At 54.8% G+C, this 14,386-nt stretch overlaps 1 protein-coding gene across 9 annotated transcripts in view; it reads right to left on the minus strand.

The window, feature by feature from the left end:
• Positions 1-14,386, minus strand: part of KLHL29 (kelch like family member 29) — a 306,457-nt gene that overhangs the window by 162,583 nt on the left and 129,488 nt on the right. The window contains exon 1 of one of the 9 annotated variants that reach the window (XM_021087786.2): positions 7,311-7,451. The exons of 7 other annotated variants lie outside the window; for them this stretch is intronic. The gene's annotated coding sequence lies outside the window, so the exon portion shown is untranslated. Of the gene's footprint in view, positions 1-6,818; positions 7,284-7,310; positions 7,452-14,386 lie in introns of those variants that run through there. One more of the 9 variants, XM_085019782.1, reaches the window with a different exon arrangement.

Below are 14,386 nucleotides of genomic sequence, written 5' to 3' on the forward strand. Positions count from 1 at the left end.
CGTGGAGTATTCTAGGCTCTGAAACCCCAGATGTCCCCTGCTCTGAACCACCACAAAAGGCACCTTTCCTCCCTTTCTAATTGTGCAGTTGAGAGCCACCCACAGCACTCTGGCAAGGGAATTTTGAATCAGCAGAGCCCAAGGCCGCCTGTGGGACCTCCATTTCACTCAACAATCCAAAACCCCTTCACCCTACAAGTGCGTCCAAGCGCCCACTCTTTGCCAGGCACGGGGCTGGGTGCGGCGGAGGAGGGTCGGGGTGGGAATGGCCCCCACGTGCAGGAGGGGAGACACGGAGCAGGATGGAAAGAATGACATCCAGGCGGGAATACACGTTTGCATCTGTGACACCACCCGGGCATCCATCATTTGCCAAGGCCAACGAGGAAGGCTCTCTGGCAGCAGGAGCCTTCCGGCTATCGCCCTTTCAAGGATGCACAGCTTTTCAACAGAAGGCAAGGAAAAGAAGAAAATTCCAGGCTGAGCGGACATTGTGCGTCCATGAGAGCAATGAGACATAAAGACGTCGTTCAGGATGTGGTTTCTTACTATGTACGAGGCACTGGGCTTGGTGTTTCAGTTGGGATTTTGTTTAGCAAAGATAGAAGACGAGGAGGAGTACCTTACGAGGGACGTGCTCTCAAATGCAGTGCGGCTAAGCGATCGCCCAGCTGCACAAAGCACTGCACCCGGATTCAACCCTGGGTCTGAAAGTTTCAGAAGCTCATGTCATTCTGCTGTTTACTGCGCCGTGGGCAGAAGCACAGGAAAACTGAAGCATGGCTGCTGCGGGCGCAGAGGGGAAGCAGGAAAGGAACCGACGTCGCCCTGGAGGGAGTTCCAAAGACGGGAGTTCCAAAGACGGAATCTGCAACCATGGGCAGGGGGAGGCGGCGGGGGGGGGGGGGGGGTTCCTCACCTGGTTCAAATTTCAATTGAAGTGGCAGAAGCAATACTACAGTCACAAAAAGAGCTCTGTAAACTCTGTATCATGCACACATATATTTCTGTTTTTTTTTCCCCATAGGAAAATCTCATTTGCTTAAAACAATGGGGGCTAATGAGCAATATAATTTTTTTCTAAAAGCAGTCTTATTTATACAAAATGGCCCAAAGCAAATGCACGAAAGTTGCAAGCACAGTTGGCCTGTAATTAGCACGAATGTCCAGGAATGGGCTTTCTAGAGAGTGCGCTGGCAGGAGGAAATTCTGTTCTCTTCATTACTGTGGATGCCCCCATTTTTGCTTATACTGTTAGTCCCTAGAGAAGGGGGGGGTCCTCAAAGTATTACACACGTCACCTTCCATCCCTTTAGCCTAAATGCCCCAGCCCATCTGGAGCTGCCAAGGGGGCAGGTTTCCAGGAGCTTGCAGGTCTGGCTTTTATCCTGGCCCAGGTCCCGGCTCCTGAGAGGTCACACAGAAGCTGCGGCCCCTGACCTGGAGCTCTTCACATTGCATCAGATGCTGAGCTCCCGGGAGAGGGCCAAGAGTTCTCTGACACTGCATATTGCCAGTCCTGAGTCCTGCCGGGACGGGAGCCTCAAGTCTCCTTAGCGCCCAGCCCAGCCCCAACGTGGATGGAACAGCAGCCTGGGAGGTGGGGGAGGCCCAGCCTCCTTAAGTGAGCCTGTCTCACTGCCCTCCTGCCCTGAAGGCTGCTCCCAGAAACGCACGGTCCACATTAAGCCCACAGCCCTGGGGCCGCCACATCACAAGGCACAGCTTACTTAGACACACACAGATCTGTGCACACGTGCAGAGACGCACACCCTCACCCTACACACACATGTATACACACTGTTTCTCCACTGCCTCGGAATACCCAGGGCTGCTGCCATGGGTGTACACTGCCCTTCCTCCTCCCCAAATATCTCCAAACCACTTTACGTGCAGGGAGGGACTGAGGGCTGCCGTCAAAGGGAGGAGCCCCTGGTTAGTCGAAAGCCTCTAGAGCTCCCCAAAGTCCAGGTCATGCTGCCCCTTATCCTCCTCTCTGAGCTTGGGGGTCTCTGAGTTGCAGAGACACGGAGGGAGCTCTCCTCTGGGTCCCTGGGCCCCTCCACACTGCCCACGTGCACACCCAGCGGTAGGGCTGCCTCCTTCCTGGACAAAAGCCCATCTCTCCAGTTGGTAGCCCGGAGCCAGGCCAATACCCTCCTTCACCCCAAATGCTCCTCGATGTGCAGAGGCCTGCAGCCACCAATGAACAACCTCTCTGCCCTGAGCCTTCTCCCGGTGCAGAGGGTGGCAATGGGGACACACTGCCTCCTGTGCGACACTCACACTCTGACCCCCAGACCACAGGCTTCTCACCCCCTAGGCTTCCCCACATCTTGTGAGCTCATCGCTCTCAGGGTTCAATCTTGAAAGAGATGTTTTTGCCTTAAAAGGAAGCACAATGTCGGTTTTGACACGGAAGCCAAAGTCTAACCTCGACCGTGTGGATCCCATGAGGGCCTGCTGGCGGGGGCCTTGCTCTTGACCCTGGGGGCGGGAGGCCCGGCACCGTGTAGAGGCTGCATGGCCCCCAACACTTCACCAGCTCCCACCCACCTCTATTCTGCTGCAAGTGAAGCACATTGCAAATGAGAGTATTTTTTCTCCTTGCCAGTGAGCCGTTGCTGTCTGTGAATTCCAGGAGGAGGCCATTACAGGGAGTTAATAGAGTTTTAAATTTGTTTTTAAATTTTATAATGCAATTCATCAAATTCAGCATCTGAGCACAGCATTCATGTTCAGACCAGGCAGCATATGTCACACTGGCCCCAGCCTTTTCCTACCCTTTCCCCCACAGAAGCAGGAAAGGTTAACTCTTTGGGGTAAGCACCAGGCCTGGCCCCGGAGGGGGTGGGAAGAAAGGGAGCAGAGGGGGTCCTGGGCCGGGAGGGTCATTCTGGAACTGGCCCATGGAAAGGCTAGCGACTTATTTGAGGGGCTCTGGGCACCTTTCATCATCCAGGCTGATGGACGTTGCCCTGGGGTTTGGTTGCCGGGCTGAGGTGGCCGCCTGGGAGTCAGCGTGACTCAGTTCTTTCAGACACACATCCGCTATGGGGCAGGGGTTGGTGAGAGTGTGGCAACACCCAGGGCATAGAGGTGGAAAGAAAGCAGTGCAGTCTGCTCCTCGGGGACAGGTGGGAGCTCATTTCTGCTATTTTTACCTGGAAGGAGTTCCTGTAAGGATGTGTTATCTTGAACTTGTAACTTGGGATCTGTTGCTGCTGAGTTGGAAAGAAGCGAGATTTATGGGACCACGGTTTTGTGAAGAATGTCTTTGGTTTTAGGACTTGCAGCAGATCTTCGTGGTCCAAACTGCAGTCAATCTTGCCTTTTATTAAACGTTAATAAGTGACTTTGGTTCTAGGGAACATTCCAGAATAGACATTGCCGGCAAGTGAAATCCTAATGGTTTAGTCCCAGAGCCAGCTGCAATGAAAGAGCCTCTTCCTGGGGCCCTGACCACAGGACTTTCAGCGCATCGAGGCCACAGAGCCCTCAGAGAGAGTGGAGGGTCCCCTGGCCCAGCACAGCCGCTGGCAGGTGGTGGGGGCATAACTGTCAGAGCCCGGTCCTGGCACCGGTCTGCTTCTGAAACGTTCCTGTTTTCAGTTAGCAGAAACCCCGGGGCTGGTTGCACCCTGGCCCCAGCTGTCCAGGCACAGGTCAGGAGTGGCCACCAGGTGGCAATAACTGTGGTCACTACTGACTGGCAGCTTCGGCTGTGCTGGTGACCATGAGGCTTCAGGCAGGCTTCTGCCGAGCCCTACAAACCATCCTCCTCCACCTCTCCGAGCACTCAGGTACCCACCTGAGCTTTGTACTCCTCGAACGGAGCAGGCTGTAAATAGAAACCTGGAAGTCACAGGCCCAGGTAAACATCCTGTACTACTTCTCAACTCTTGGGCGACTTCCGCCCAATGTTTTGTGTCCCTCCAGCCGGAGCCTCACCAGTGCTCACATTCTACGTAGCTTCATCCATCCTGCTTCTCATGTCACACAGCTCAAGATGCCAAGGTGGGGTGGGGCAAGAACCCTGCATGGCCTCTGGCCTCCCGAGCAGGTTCAGAAACAGATGCTGAGCACTGGGCACAGGTGGGATGCGGGAGCTGGGGCGGAGCTGGGGGGTGGGGATTGGGATGGAGGGAAGAGCATCTTGAGGTGATGGAAGTCTTTTTGCATTCAAGGGCTTGCCGGCTTCCAACTTGCTACTTATTGCATTGAAAAATATTCCACACGATTGAAGAACTATTTTCCAAAACAAAATGCTGGTATTCATCAGGAGGCGCGGGTTGTGCAGTGTGAACAATTCACTTTCGTTAAGTACCATATGGCCGCTGGTAGGAAAACGCTAACATGTTTCAACAGTACAGCTGGGGTAGGGTTCCTTTATTCACCGTGCAGATGGCTCTAATTGACATCTCTCCTAAAACAGGTCTCCAGCATTTCTGCAGGATCATTAGAGTAATTAGTTATTAAATACCATCACCACTTTTAGAGAGAGGGTCTGATCCCTGGCCACATTCCACTGTGATGGAACTGACAGGTCCCAGTGGAAGACCAGCCCTGAGATGGTAAATGGGAAGAGCGTGCTAGCTCTTCCTCGGTGGCAAGGCCAGGGAAGGACAAAGACTTGGCTCATTCTAGAACAGTCCCCGGAGAGAACTCAGGCAACCGAAGAGCTCTGGCAAGGGGTTCTAGAGCCAGGCTCATCTCTTTCCTAGCTGTGTGACCACTCAGCACCCAATCACCCAGCCTCAGTTTGTTCTTCTGGTAAATGGGGTGCTGCATTGGGCTTCCCTGCATTGCAGGAAAGAGAGGGGTCCCAGGGATGCAGGCGTGCCTAGCAATTCTTCCAAAAAGCAAATGCACATAATCAGAGGGCAATATGGGTTTAGGAAATAGCCTTCACTCTGAGCTCTTTCCCCATTGATCGGGGGTTAATACCATGACATTATTAGTTTAATTTCACAGTCTAATCAGTTTCCTGCATCATCGATCGAAGGACTTGGAGCAATTGTAATTTTGTAACACTCTGGGTTAAAAGGAATAAGGCTCGGGTGGCTCTCAAGCTTGGGGGCCAAGGGAGGGAGGCCCTGGCCTCATCACACAGCTCACCTAACGGGCCACACGATCCACAGGTAAACTGTCCTTCTGCTGCTGAACCAGGTGAAGTGTTCAGCCCCACTCAGATGCATTCTCCGCCCGAGAGCATCTATCCAGCATTGGAAATAGAGACGAGCCTCGGAATAAAGCCCCTCTTCCAGGCAATACTGGAGTCCAAACCCACCTCAAATGCCATTCGGGGCCCCCCACCGGCCTGGGGCTTCATTGTTAAACACCCTCTGTCAGCAGGGCCCCATCTGTGCGATGGATTTTTTTTTTTTGTCAGTTTTTCAAATCAGAATAGAAACAATTTTTAGTCTATAATTATCATTTCTTTTCTCAACAGACAAATGTTTCCTTTTAAATTGTGGGGCGGAAAAAGCAAAGAACAACATTTTAAACCAAAAAGAAAGACTAAAATTAATTTCCTCTTTACAGAAAAATAAAATACAACAGCTCTAAGAAGCCAGGTTTTTCTTTTCCCAAAAGAGCAACAAAAGCAGCAGTGTGTTCATTGCCAGCACTAATGCCCATTTGGAAAAGGCAAGTCCTTGAGGAATGGTGGTGATGGGGTCTCTGGGGTCAGGTCTTGGACCTGATCTCCTGGAGGAGGCTGGGCTGCTCCTGACACTGAGCTCACTCGGGATGAACCATCCAAAGTCCTTGGCTCAGGAAGCCAGTTTGGGATGGAAGGTCCCAGGAGGAGAGGTGAGGTCTGGGGTCTACCAATTGGCCCTCAGTCTCCTTACCTCCGAAATGGGATTTTACATCTTCCATGTGTATTTTACAAGCTTGTGGGGAGGAGCCTTAGGGCTAAGTGCTCTGTGCCTCTGAAGCACTGAACAAATCCTGCGGCTTCTCAGTGCAGTCGAGACAAACCAGACCCACTGCTGAGAAAGCAAGCCCCACTCAGATGCATTCTCCACCTGAGAGCATCTCTGCCCACTTGGAAAGGCCAGTCCCTCTGCATCCGGCTCTCACGCAGGGCCAGCATGCAGCTGGAGAACTACGGACAATTGAGGAAGTGTGAGTTTCCTCCGGGAGAGGAGGGTCCAAGTTTCCTAGTCCAGGCTACAGAGCTTGTTTTGAGAATCAGCCAACAAATGGTGACGACGGCTCAACTCCCCTGGAGGAGGCCCCCCCCCCCCCACCCTCCAGCCTCCTCAACAAGGAAGGGGGTATCTATCACCCACGTCCACAAATGCCCTCTCCCAGTTCAGGGGGGTCACGGCTGATCCATGCTTCCTCCTCAGCCTAAACCCCTTCAGGGGCTCCACGTCACCCAGGGCTGCACTGGTAAAAGTGTAACAGCTGGCTCTGGCTGTGCTGGCGGACAAGACAAACACACAAACCCAGCCAGACCCGGATTCTCAGCATTTGCCAATCTCTGTTGTAGAAAGTATTCCCACTTCAGATTTCAAGCTACCAATAGGATGTCCCTGAACACGGGGCTGGGAACAGCCTTCAACACTGGGATCTTGGGAGCCACTGAGCCAGCCCCAGCTCACCCCACCTGCGGGACTTGTGCATGGGGTGGGGCCACGAAGATGCTGCCCCAAGGCGGTGGCTGCTGCTGCTCTATGCCTGGGAGGACCCCACGTCATCCCAGAGGCAGGGCGCAGAGCTGGCCAGCACACTGGCATGCCCGCCTGTCTCTCCCTCCTCTGACCCTCAGTGGCTTTGCTCCATCAGATCAGGTCCAAACACCTCACCTGGCATTCCAAGCTTTTCGCACCTGGCACCAGCTCGCACTCTCTCCAGGCTCTTGTCCCTCTGCCCCTGCAGAGGTCCCTGCGCCAGCCTCATTGTCGCAGCTTGGATTATCCGGCTCATGAGCTTCCCCCTGCCTATGACATGTCCCTTCCTGCCTTCCCCAGTCCAGCCCCGCCTGTCCTTCATTCAGAGGCCCTTCCTCTGAATGCCCCCGGCTCCCTGCATCCGTTGGCAAGGAAGCCCATGGTGCACAGGGCTTGCCCCTGCTTCACTGCACTCACTGGGCACCTTCCTGGTAGAACAGGGATGCTGGGCCTGCTGCTCAATCCACCACCACTCCTCAGGGTGGGATCCCAATTCGAGAGTCTTCCTGACCTGACTGCCCTTTCTGACCTTTGAAAATTCCCTCTCAAGGAAGCAGAGGAGGCCAGGCACTAATGTCTAGCATCTCTGCTTCCCATGACAAGATGACCAGGGGCCCAAAGACTCACTTGCCTCGGCCGGGCAAGGCCGGAGAGATGGCTGGGTTACATCAGGAAGGAGCTCAGTGGCTGCCCCGGCCGCAGTGAGACTGTCACGGCAGAAGAGCGAGGGCCTGTGGCAAAGACACAGGATCCCTATAATGACCCCAAACAGGTGGAAAAAAAGCAACTGGGTGTCCTGCACACCTGATAGCTTTCTAAAAATAGCCGGTGGGCCCTGGCTCTGCAGGCCTGCCTCTCGGTAGGGGCAGGGGCCGGGGCTCGGGGCTGTTTGATCGCTAAGTTTCGGAGGAGTGAGGCAAGCCTCAGCTGGTTCTGACCCTGACTTGCCCCGACCAGGCTGCCGAGGCTGAGCCAGACACGGCAGCTTAGGACTGGGGTCCGGGGCCTGGCCCATTGCCTGGGAGAAGGAACTGTTGTTTCTTGTCTGCTGGTCATGCGGGGGAGGCAGGGAGACAGGCCAGAGCAGATGCCAGCAGGCTCTGGGCACCATTTCTTCTTGGCCAAGGGACCTGGGTACAGAGACATTCTCCTCAAACCAAGGCGCTGACAGCATCGAACAGAAATGTCATGAGCTGAAGCCACGAGGCGGAGGAGGAAGCGAGAGAAGAAGAGAGGAATTCTCCGGGCCGAGCCCCAGAGGTCTCCTCTGCCCTCCTGCAGGGCCAGGCTCTGGGACAAGTGGGCAGCAGAACAAAGGCAGAGCTTTTTTCTTTGGGGTGCAGGCTGGGCCTTCAGCAGTTCCCTGAGCCCGGACTCCTCTGGCCCTCAACCCCTCCTCTGTGTCTAGACGGAATATTTAGCTCCTGACACCCTTAAGCCACGTGTTCGGCCTCCTGTCCCCAGGCCCAGCAACGTGGCTGCACCTGGGCACTCCGCTGGTTCCGGGAAATCTTTTAAAAACAAATCCCACTCATTAAAAGTAATGGTATGTATTCTTATGGGCCAGAATGTCAGCACATTTTGGAGATCACTAACTCGCCCAGCTGAGAACCAGTCTGAGAGGGTTTGAGTAAAAAATTATAGGGAGTAAAATTGCTTCCAAATAAGATCTCTAGTGAATATAAATTGCCTGCTTCCCACCCCTGACTCCCCATCTTGGAAAATGCCTAATTCTTTTGCCGAGAGGCAAGGAAACTGGGAGGCCTCTCTTCTCCCAGAATGTTTTCATCCCAAGTGTGCTTCTCTCCCTGAGAAGCCCTTTTAGATGCTAGATGCTCTGACTTTTAAGGAGGGTTTTTTTTTTTTTTTAACTGGGTCTTGGGAGGGACACACAGTATTGCCTGTTCTGGAAAAGTTGGTAAGGCCAACAAAGCAATGGAACAGACAGAATCGGAGAGATTCCCCATACCGCCTGGCCCCCGCCGGCCCCCAGCCGCTCTGCCAGCTGAAGACCACAAATGCCCGGCGGGTGTGTTTCCCCTCATTCCTGTGCTGAGATCAAGTTGCTGAAATGTGATGCTTGGCCCACTGACCTGCCAGCCGCGTGGCCGCCCTGGCACCGGGGCCCCATGAGCTCCTACCCGTGAGCCGCGAACATCTATCACCGTGACTCGGCAGCTGTGGCCCTGCCGTGTCCCTGGGAGCCTCTTACGCGTCCAGGGCAGTGTAGCATCTCCTGCTTCCTCAGCCCCTCTGAGCCCTGGCTTCCACACAGAGCCCAGGCAGGCCGGGTGGCTCCTGCACCACTGCAGTGTCCTCTGCCCTCCTGGCCGGCTTGGGGTGCGATGGAGTTGGAAGAGATGCAGACGAGGAGCCCGGCACACGGTTTGGGCGGGCTCTGCCATGCCCACTCACACGGCACGGGACGTGAGGAGCAGTTCCCAAGTCACCTGCCCTCTCTGGCATCAGCTTCTCTGTCTTTGAAATGGGAGTGCTCAGGACAGCTCCACCCGCCTCACGGAGGTGTCACCGGGAGGAAAAGAAATGCAGGTGGGGAAGGAAATTGGAGGAGTGAAACGTGCTGGTACAAAGGGTCCTTATCAGCCCAGAGCAGGGCTAAGGCCTCCAGGCAAACCTCTGAGGGAGGCACATGCCCTCCTGGGAGAGGCGTCTCTTGACGCGATGACTGCTTACTTCAAGGTTCCTGTTCTGTCTTTGCTAACAAGACTCATGGCATCGTTGCCAAGTCCAAGGGTACAAACGGCAAATAATCACTTGGACCAGAAGCCTGTTGAAACGAGTCTTTCTGGCGACAAGGTCGGCCGGCGGCTTGGCCCGCACATCAGCGCTCCCTCCTCAGCGCGTTGGGCCTCGCAAGGAGATGGAATCTGCTCCACTCTGACATTTCGTGGCTCCTACCACTGCTCCCTGCACACAGTAGGGATTCAGAGGACGTTTGCTGAATGGAGGACTGCAGCGGCAGCTGGAAGCGTGAGAGGGCAGAGTCCTGTCCACTCAAAACGAGACTCACTTCATAACGCGAGGCAAGGGGACACAGCTGAATCACACGGGACTTGAAGTTGCGGCCGGCTGGGCAGTTCCATCTGCCAGCTTAGCCGAAAGGGGCTTCGGGGGTGGCTGAGGGAGCCGAGGGAGGCTGGAATTAACATACTTAACTGTATTGTGTTGAACTCATGTGATAAAACTAAAATTTTAGGGTTTTTTAAAATGAGACTCCTGCATTCACTGGTTTTTCTTATCAGCACCGGCAAGACCCATAGTTTAGCATTTATGTCCTGGGCTTTAGAATAGAGGAAAGATCATAGACAGGATTTGAAAACTCCCTTGAGAATAACTGGATGCATTCTTTTGCTCTCCCTGCGAAACGTGGGTCCTGTGCCCCCGGCCCTGCCCCCGATGCGTTGTGCTGTTGTTACCCATTGGCATCCAGGTGGCAGTTTGGAGTCTGCTGAGCAAAATGCAAAATGGGGCTGGGGAGGGCGGGACCAGCGGAAGTTAGAATGTCAGGCAGTTTGAAGTGCCTCTGCCCTCTGTCTCCTGCTCCAGGCTCTGGAAACCATTCTCCTTCCCTAACAAATGTCCAAACCACCCACAAGGGACAGGCACACAGGTTTTAACATTAGGCTCTGCAGAGACAGCTCTAACACCTGCCATGGGCTCAGCTCTTTAAGGACTGGGAACAAGGCAATGGCAAAGTCAAGGCCATACCACAAGTCCCTACATCTGCATGGCACGTGCAGCCTCCGTGGGGCTGGGTTTACTCTCTGTGCAAACTCTGTGGGGACCAGGGGGCACACCCAGCCACATACCCATGATACAGATGGGCCCTTAGAGATGGTGGATGACTTGGCACCACCTACAGAGGGCTGACACTGAGGTCAAGAATAGAAGCAGGAGGTCTGGTCTTAGGCCTGGGGTTGGAGAAGACCAAACCTTCTCCCCAGAGCCTGGGTGTCCGGTTCCTTCTCTTACATTCCATATCCCTGTGTCCCCCTGGGGACAACCAGCCCACCCTGGGGAGAGAGCCTGAAAGGCCTGCCTCACCTTCCCGCCCCACCCACTTGGATGACTACCCAACTCTGCAAAATGGCATTTTTTTTCCCCCCTGCTCGGACTTCAAAAAGGTGCAAGTTCTCTAGTCTGCTCAGAAATAAGAAAGAGATGTCCTTCCTTTATCCCAAATATAGCCACAAGTCAAGAAGCAATCAGAACCTCGGAACAAGCAAACCAGATGGCACAGAGTGCAGACGCTCCCGAGCCACAGGAAAGTCCCCGCATCCTTGTTTGTAGCTTATGAATGCTTCCTCTGCACACAATTCTAGCAAGCGGGTCCACAGCAGCTGCTGCTGCTTCAGGCAAGACAAGGACCAGGCAAGTTTAATGGACGAGAAGGAGCGGCAGCAAGAGCGTGGAAAGAAGGCGCACAGCCTCAGCAAGCGCCGCAGCCCGGGATCGCTTTGTTCAAGTGCTTCGGGGACAGGGTCTGAGTTGTGCAGAGCGTGCTCTTGTATCCAACGTGCTGTGGAAGTGGGAGTGCGTCAACCGTCCCGGCAGAAGGATTCACCCAACGTGGTTAAGATAAAAGGAAGTTAGTGCTTTACTGGGGGTAAGAGTGGCAGAGAGGAGAGCCGGAGGAAGCGAGGGTGGGCATGAAGACAGACCCCGCCCGCCCCCGCCCCCAGCACCTGCAGAACATGCAGGGCGCCGGGCACTGGCTGAGGTGCTTGACCTATTTGCTCTCATTCTATCCTCCCAACTGGCTTGTAGTTCTTACAAAACTCCATTTGGCAGATGAAGGATCTTACACAGGAGTGAAGATGCATTCCTAGGGTTACACAGCTCCTCGTGAGACACCCGTGCATAGTTTTCTGAGTCCGAAGCCAGTCTCTTAACCCCCACACGGCACACGGAGGAAGTGAGGGAGGCTCCGCAGAAAATCCACGGAGGGAGAGGCATTTGCAGACGCCAAGGAGGAGGCGGAGACAGAGAGGAGCCGCCGCTGGGCCTGAGCAGACCTGGGGAACTCAGCTCTCACGGCCCTGATGCCAGCAGCCCGGCCACAAGGGCAGGTCCCGCCGACGGCCTCAGGGTACCAGGGAGAAGGGCTGACCCCGAGCTCCCCGTGACGCCTGAGCGTCAGTCCTGCCCACGGTCTGTGACGAATCTTAGGGGAAGCAAGTCTGGAAGTGTCTGCCGCACGAACCTCACCTCCAAGGCTGCTGCGGAGGAGGCCCTGACCTTCCTCCCGTGGGGAGGAGGGCAGAGGACACTGGAACCTTCCATCACAAACTCTCCTTTTCTTTTTTTTTCTTTTCTTTTTTTTTTTTTCTATTTCTTGGGCTGCCCTTGCGGCACATGGAGGTTCCCAGGCTAGGGGTCAAATCGGAGCCATAGCCACCGGCCTACGCCAGAGCCACAGCAACGTGGGATCCGAGCCGCGTCTGCAACCTACACCACAGCTCACGGCAACGCCGGATCGTTAACCCACTGAGCAAGGGCAGGGACCGAACCCGCAACCTCACGGTTCCTAGTCGGATTCATTAACCACTGCGCCACGACGGGAACTCCACAAACTCTCCTAATGCTCCTCATCCAGAATGTGTCTCTAGCCAAGAAACCTACCTACAAAGAAAACGCCGGCGGGAGGGCGAGGGGTCTTTGTAAAATGTGGGCCGTAGTGAGAATCTGTATGCAGAGAAAAATGGCAATTGTGAAAACCCTATCTGCAGCCTGAACTCTGGCTTATGATCCTGTAACATTTCCAGCAATAATGTTGGGGGAGGAAAGAGAGATGAAAATGAACTGAACTTTATTGGGAGATCGCATTGCTATGAGTATGGCTCCTTTTGCTAAAATACAGAAAAATCTATAATAAGGATTTGTGTTGTCCTAAGGGGAAAAAATGTGTGAAAAAGGAACCTTAAAACATGGGAAAACTTTTAGATACTCTAAGACAGAGTTTGCTTCCCCCGAAAGAGTGGGGGTGTGTAAATAGCTCCCTGAAAGAAAAGACTTGTGTCATTAATCAGAGCTTCCCAGCATGCTCTGGAGGCCTCACGGCCTTGGGACCAGGAACAGGAGGCGAGGCGGGGAAGTGGCCTGGCCTTGACCTCCAGCAGGGGTGGCAGTATGGCAGTGAGTGTACTCCTTGGAATCCCGCACAAGCAAACAGGCCTCCTTTGTCCTCCCTCTCCCCCGACCCACATCCAAGGCTTTGTTTTTGTTTTACGTGGTCAGTGCCTCAGAAACGGGCAGACGGAGCGGCTCCTGCAGGCGCCTTTCCCTCCAGCCCTCCCATTGCACCGACTAGGACACTGAGGTTCAGGGAGCCACAGGCATTTGCCCTGGATGCCACGAAGCTGCAGAGGCCAAGCTTGAGAAAATGACCACAATGCACACCCCTATGCTGGCCCCCATTTCCATGGGGATTTGCTTCCGCCTGGACTGCAGTATGTTTGACCGAGAACTTCACCCTCCCCTGGAGTGGCCGCTGACCCCCTTTAATGAGACACAGAGGCGCTCAGCTCCATACTGCTCTCCCTGCGTCAACCCTACCTGGCTTCTCTCCCAGGTGGGTGACACTGAGAGGTGGTTTATGCTGACACCCTCTCTGCTGACAGCCCTCAGGCTGGGTGACACCCTGGTCCTGGGCCCGAGCCCAGTCCTGCTGGGGGCTGGCCTGGGCTGGCTGGGTGGTGTAGCAGCTGTCCACAGGCCATGGCACACTGGCCATCAGGGAGTTAACAGATAGCACAGAAAGCATTTTTCTCGGGCTAAGCTAGCAGGTGAGAATGCCTGGGGGTGGGGTTGGAGGAGGAGGAGGGAGAGGAGAGGACACAGGGCAGGGGCGGGGGTGGGGGGGGGAAGAGGGCAAGGGTCAGGGGTCAGGAACCAGGGGCCCCGGGGATCTCAGAGACTGAGGAAGTGAAAGCAGGAGCTGGCTGCAAAATGTGTCCTGGATGGAGGGCTGGGGAGTGGGCGGCCCAGGTCCGACAGCAGTGGAGGAGCAGGGCATGAGGTCCGCTGACTGCAGAGGCCCAGCCCTGCCCAGCGACTGCAGCTTCCCCCAGGGCCTCTGAGCACAGGCGCCACAGAGCCACTAACTGCCTGGGCCTGGAAGGCGGATCTCAGGCACTGTGTGCAGGACCCTGAGATGAGCCCCTTGTCCACGCGCTGTCCGTAGCGGCCCTCGCTGGCCTCACAGACCAGGCTTTTCTCTGCGCCCAGGAAGTATTAATAAAAAGAAATCACTGCGGAGTTCCCACTGTGGCTCAGTGGGTTAAGAACACATCTGGTATCCATGGTATCCATGAGGATCCAGGTTCGATCCCTTGCCTCGGTTAACTTAAGCTGGGTTAAGGCTCCAGCATTGCTGTAAGCTGTGGTGTAGGTCGCAGATGCAGCTCAGATCCTGCATTGCTATGGCTGGGGCTGTGGTGTAGGCAGCTGCAGCTCTGATTTGACCCCCAGCCTGGAAACCTCCCTATGCCGCGACTGCAGCCCTAAAAAGGGGGAAAAAAAAAAGAAAGAAAGAAAAGAAAACATTGCTTTGGTTGCTTTGGGAGCTCAAAGGGGAGGGAACCCTTTGCTTCCTGACCTGCTCTTAGAGTTACAGCTCCACAAACCATCCAGAGTCTCCCTTGGGGGATGGTCACTGGATTCATGATCTGGGGGCAGGAGAA

Source organism: Sus scrofa, chromosome 3, assembly GCF_054392235.1.
Source record: "Sus scrofa isolate SSC_HxYL_T2T_F1_AM1 chromosome 3, Sscrofa_HxYL_maternal_Yorkshire_Landrace_v2.0, whole genome shotgun sequence".
Classification (NCBI taxonomy): Eukaryota; Metazoa; Chordata; class Mammalia; order Artiodactyla; family Suidae; genus Sus; species Sus scrofa.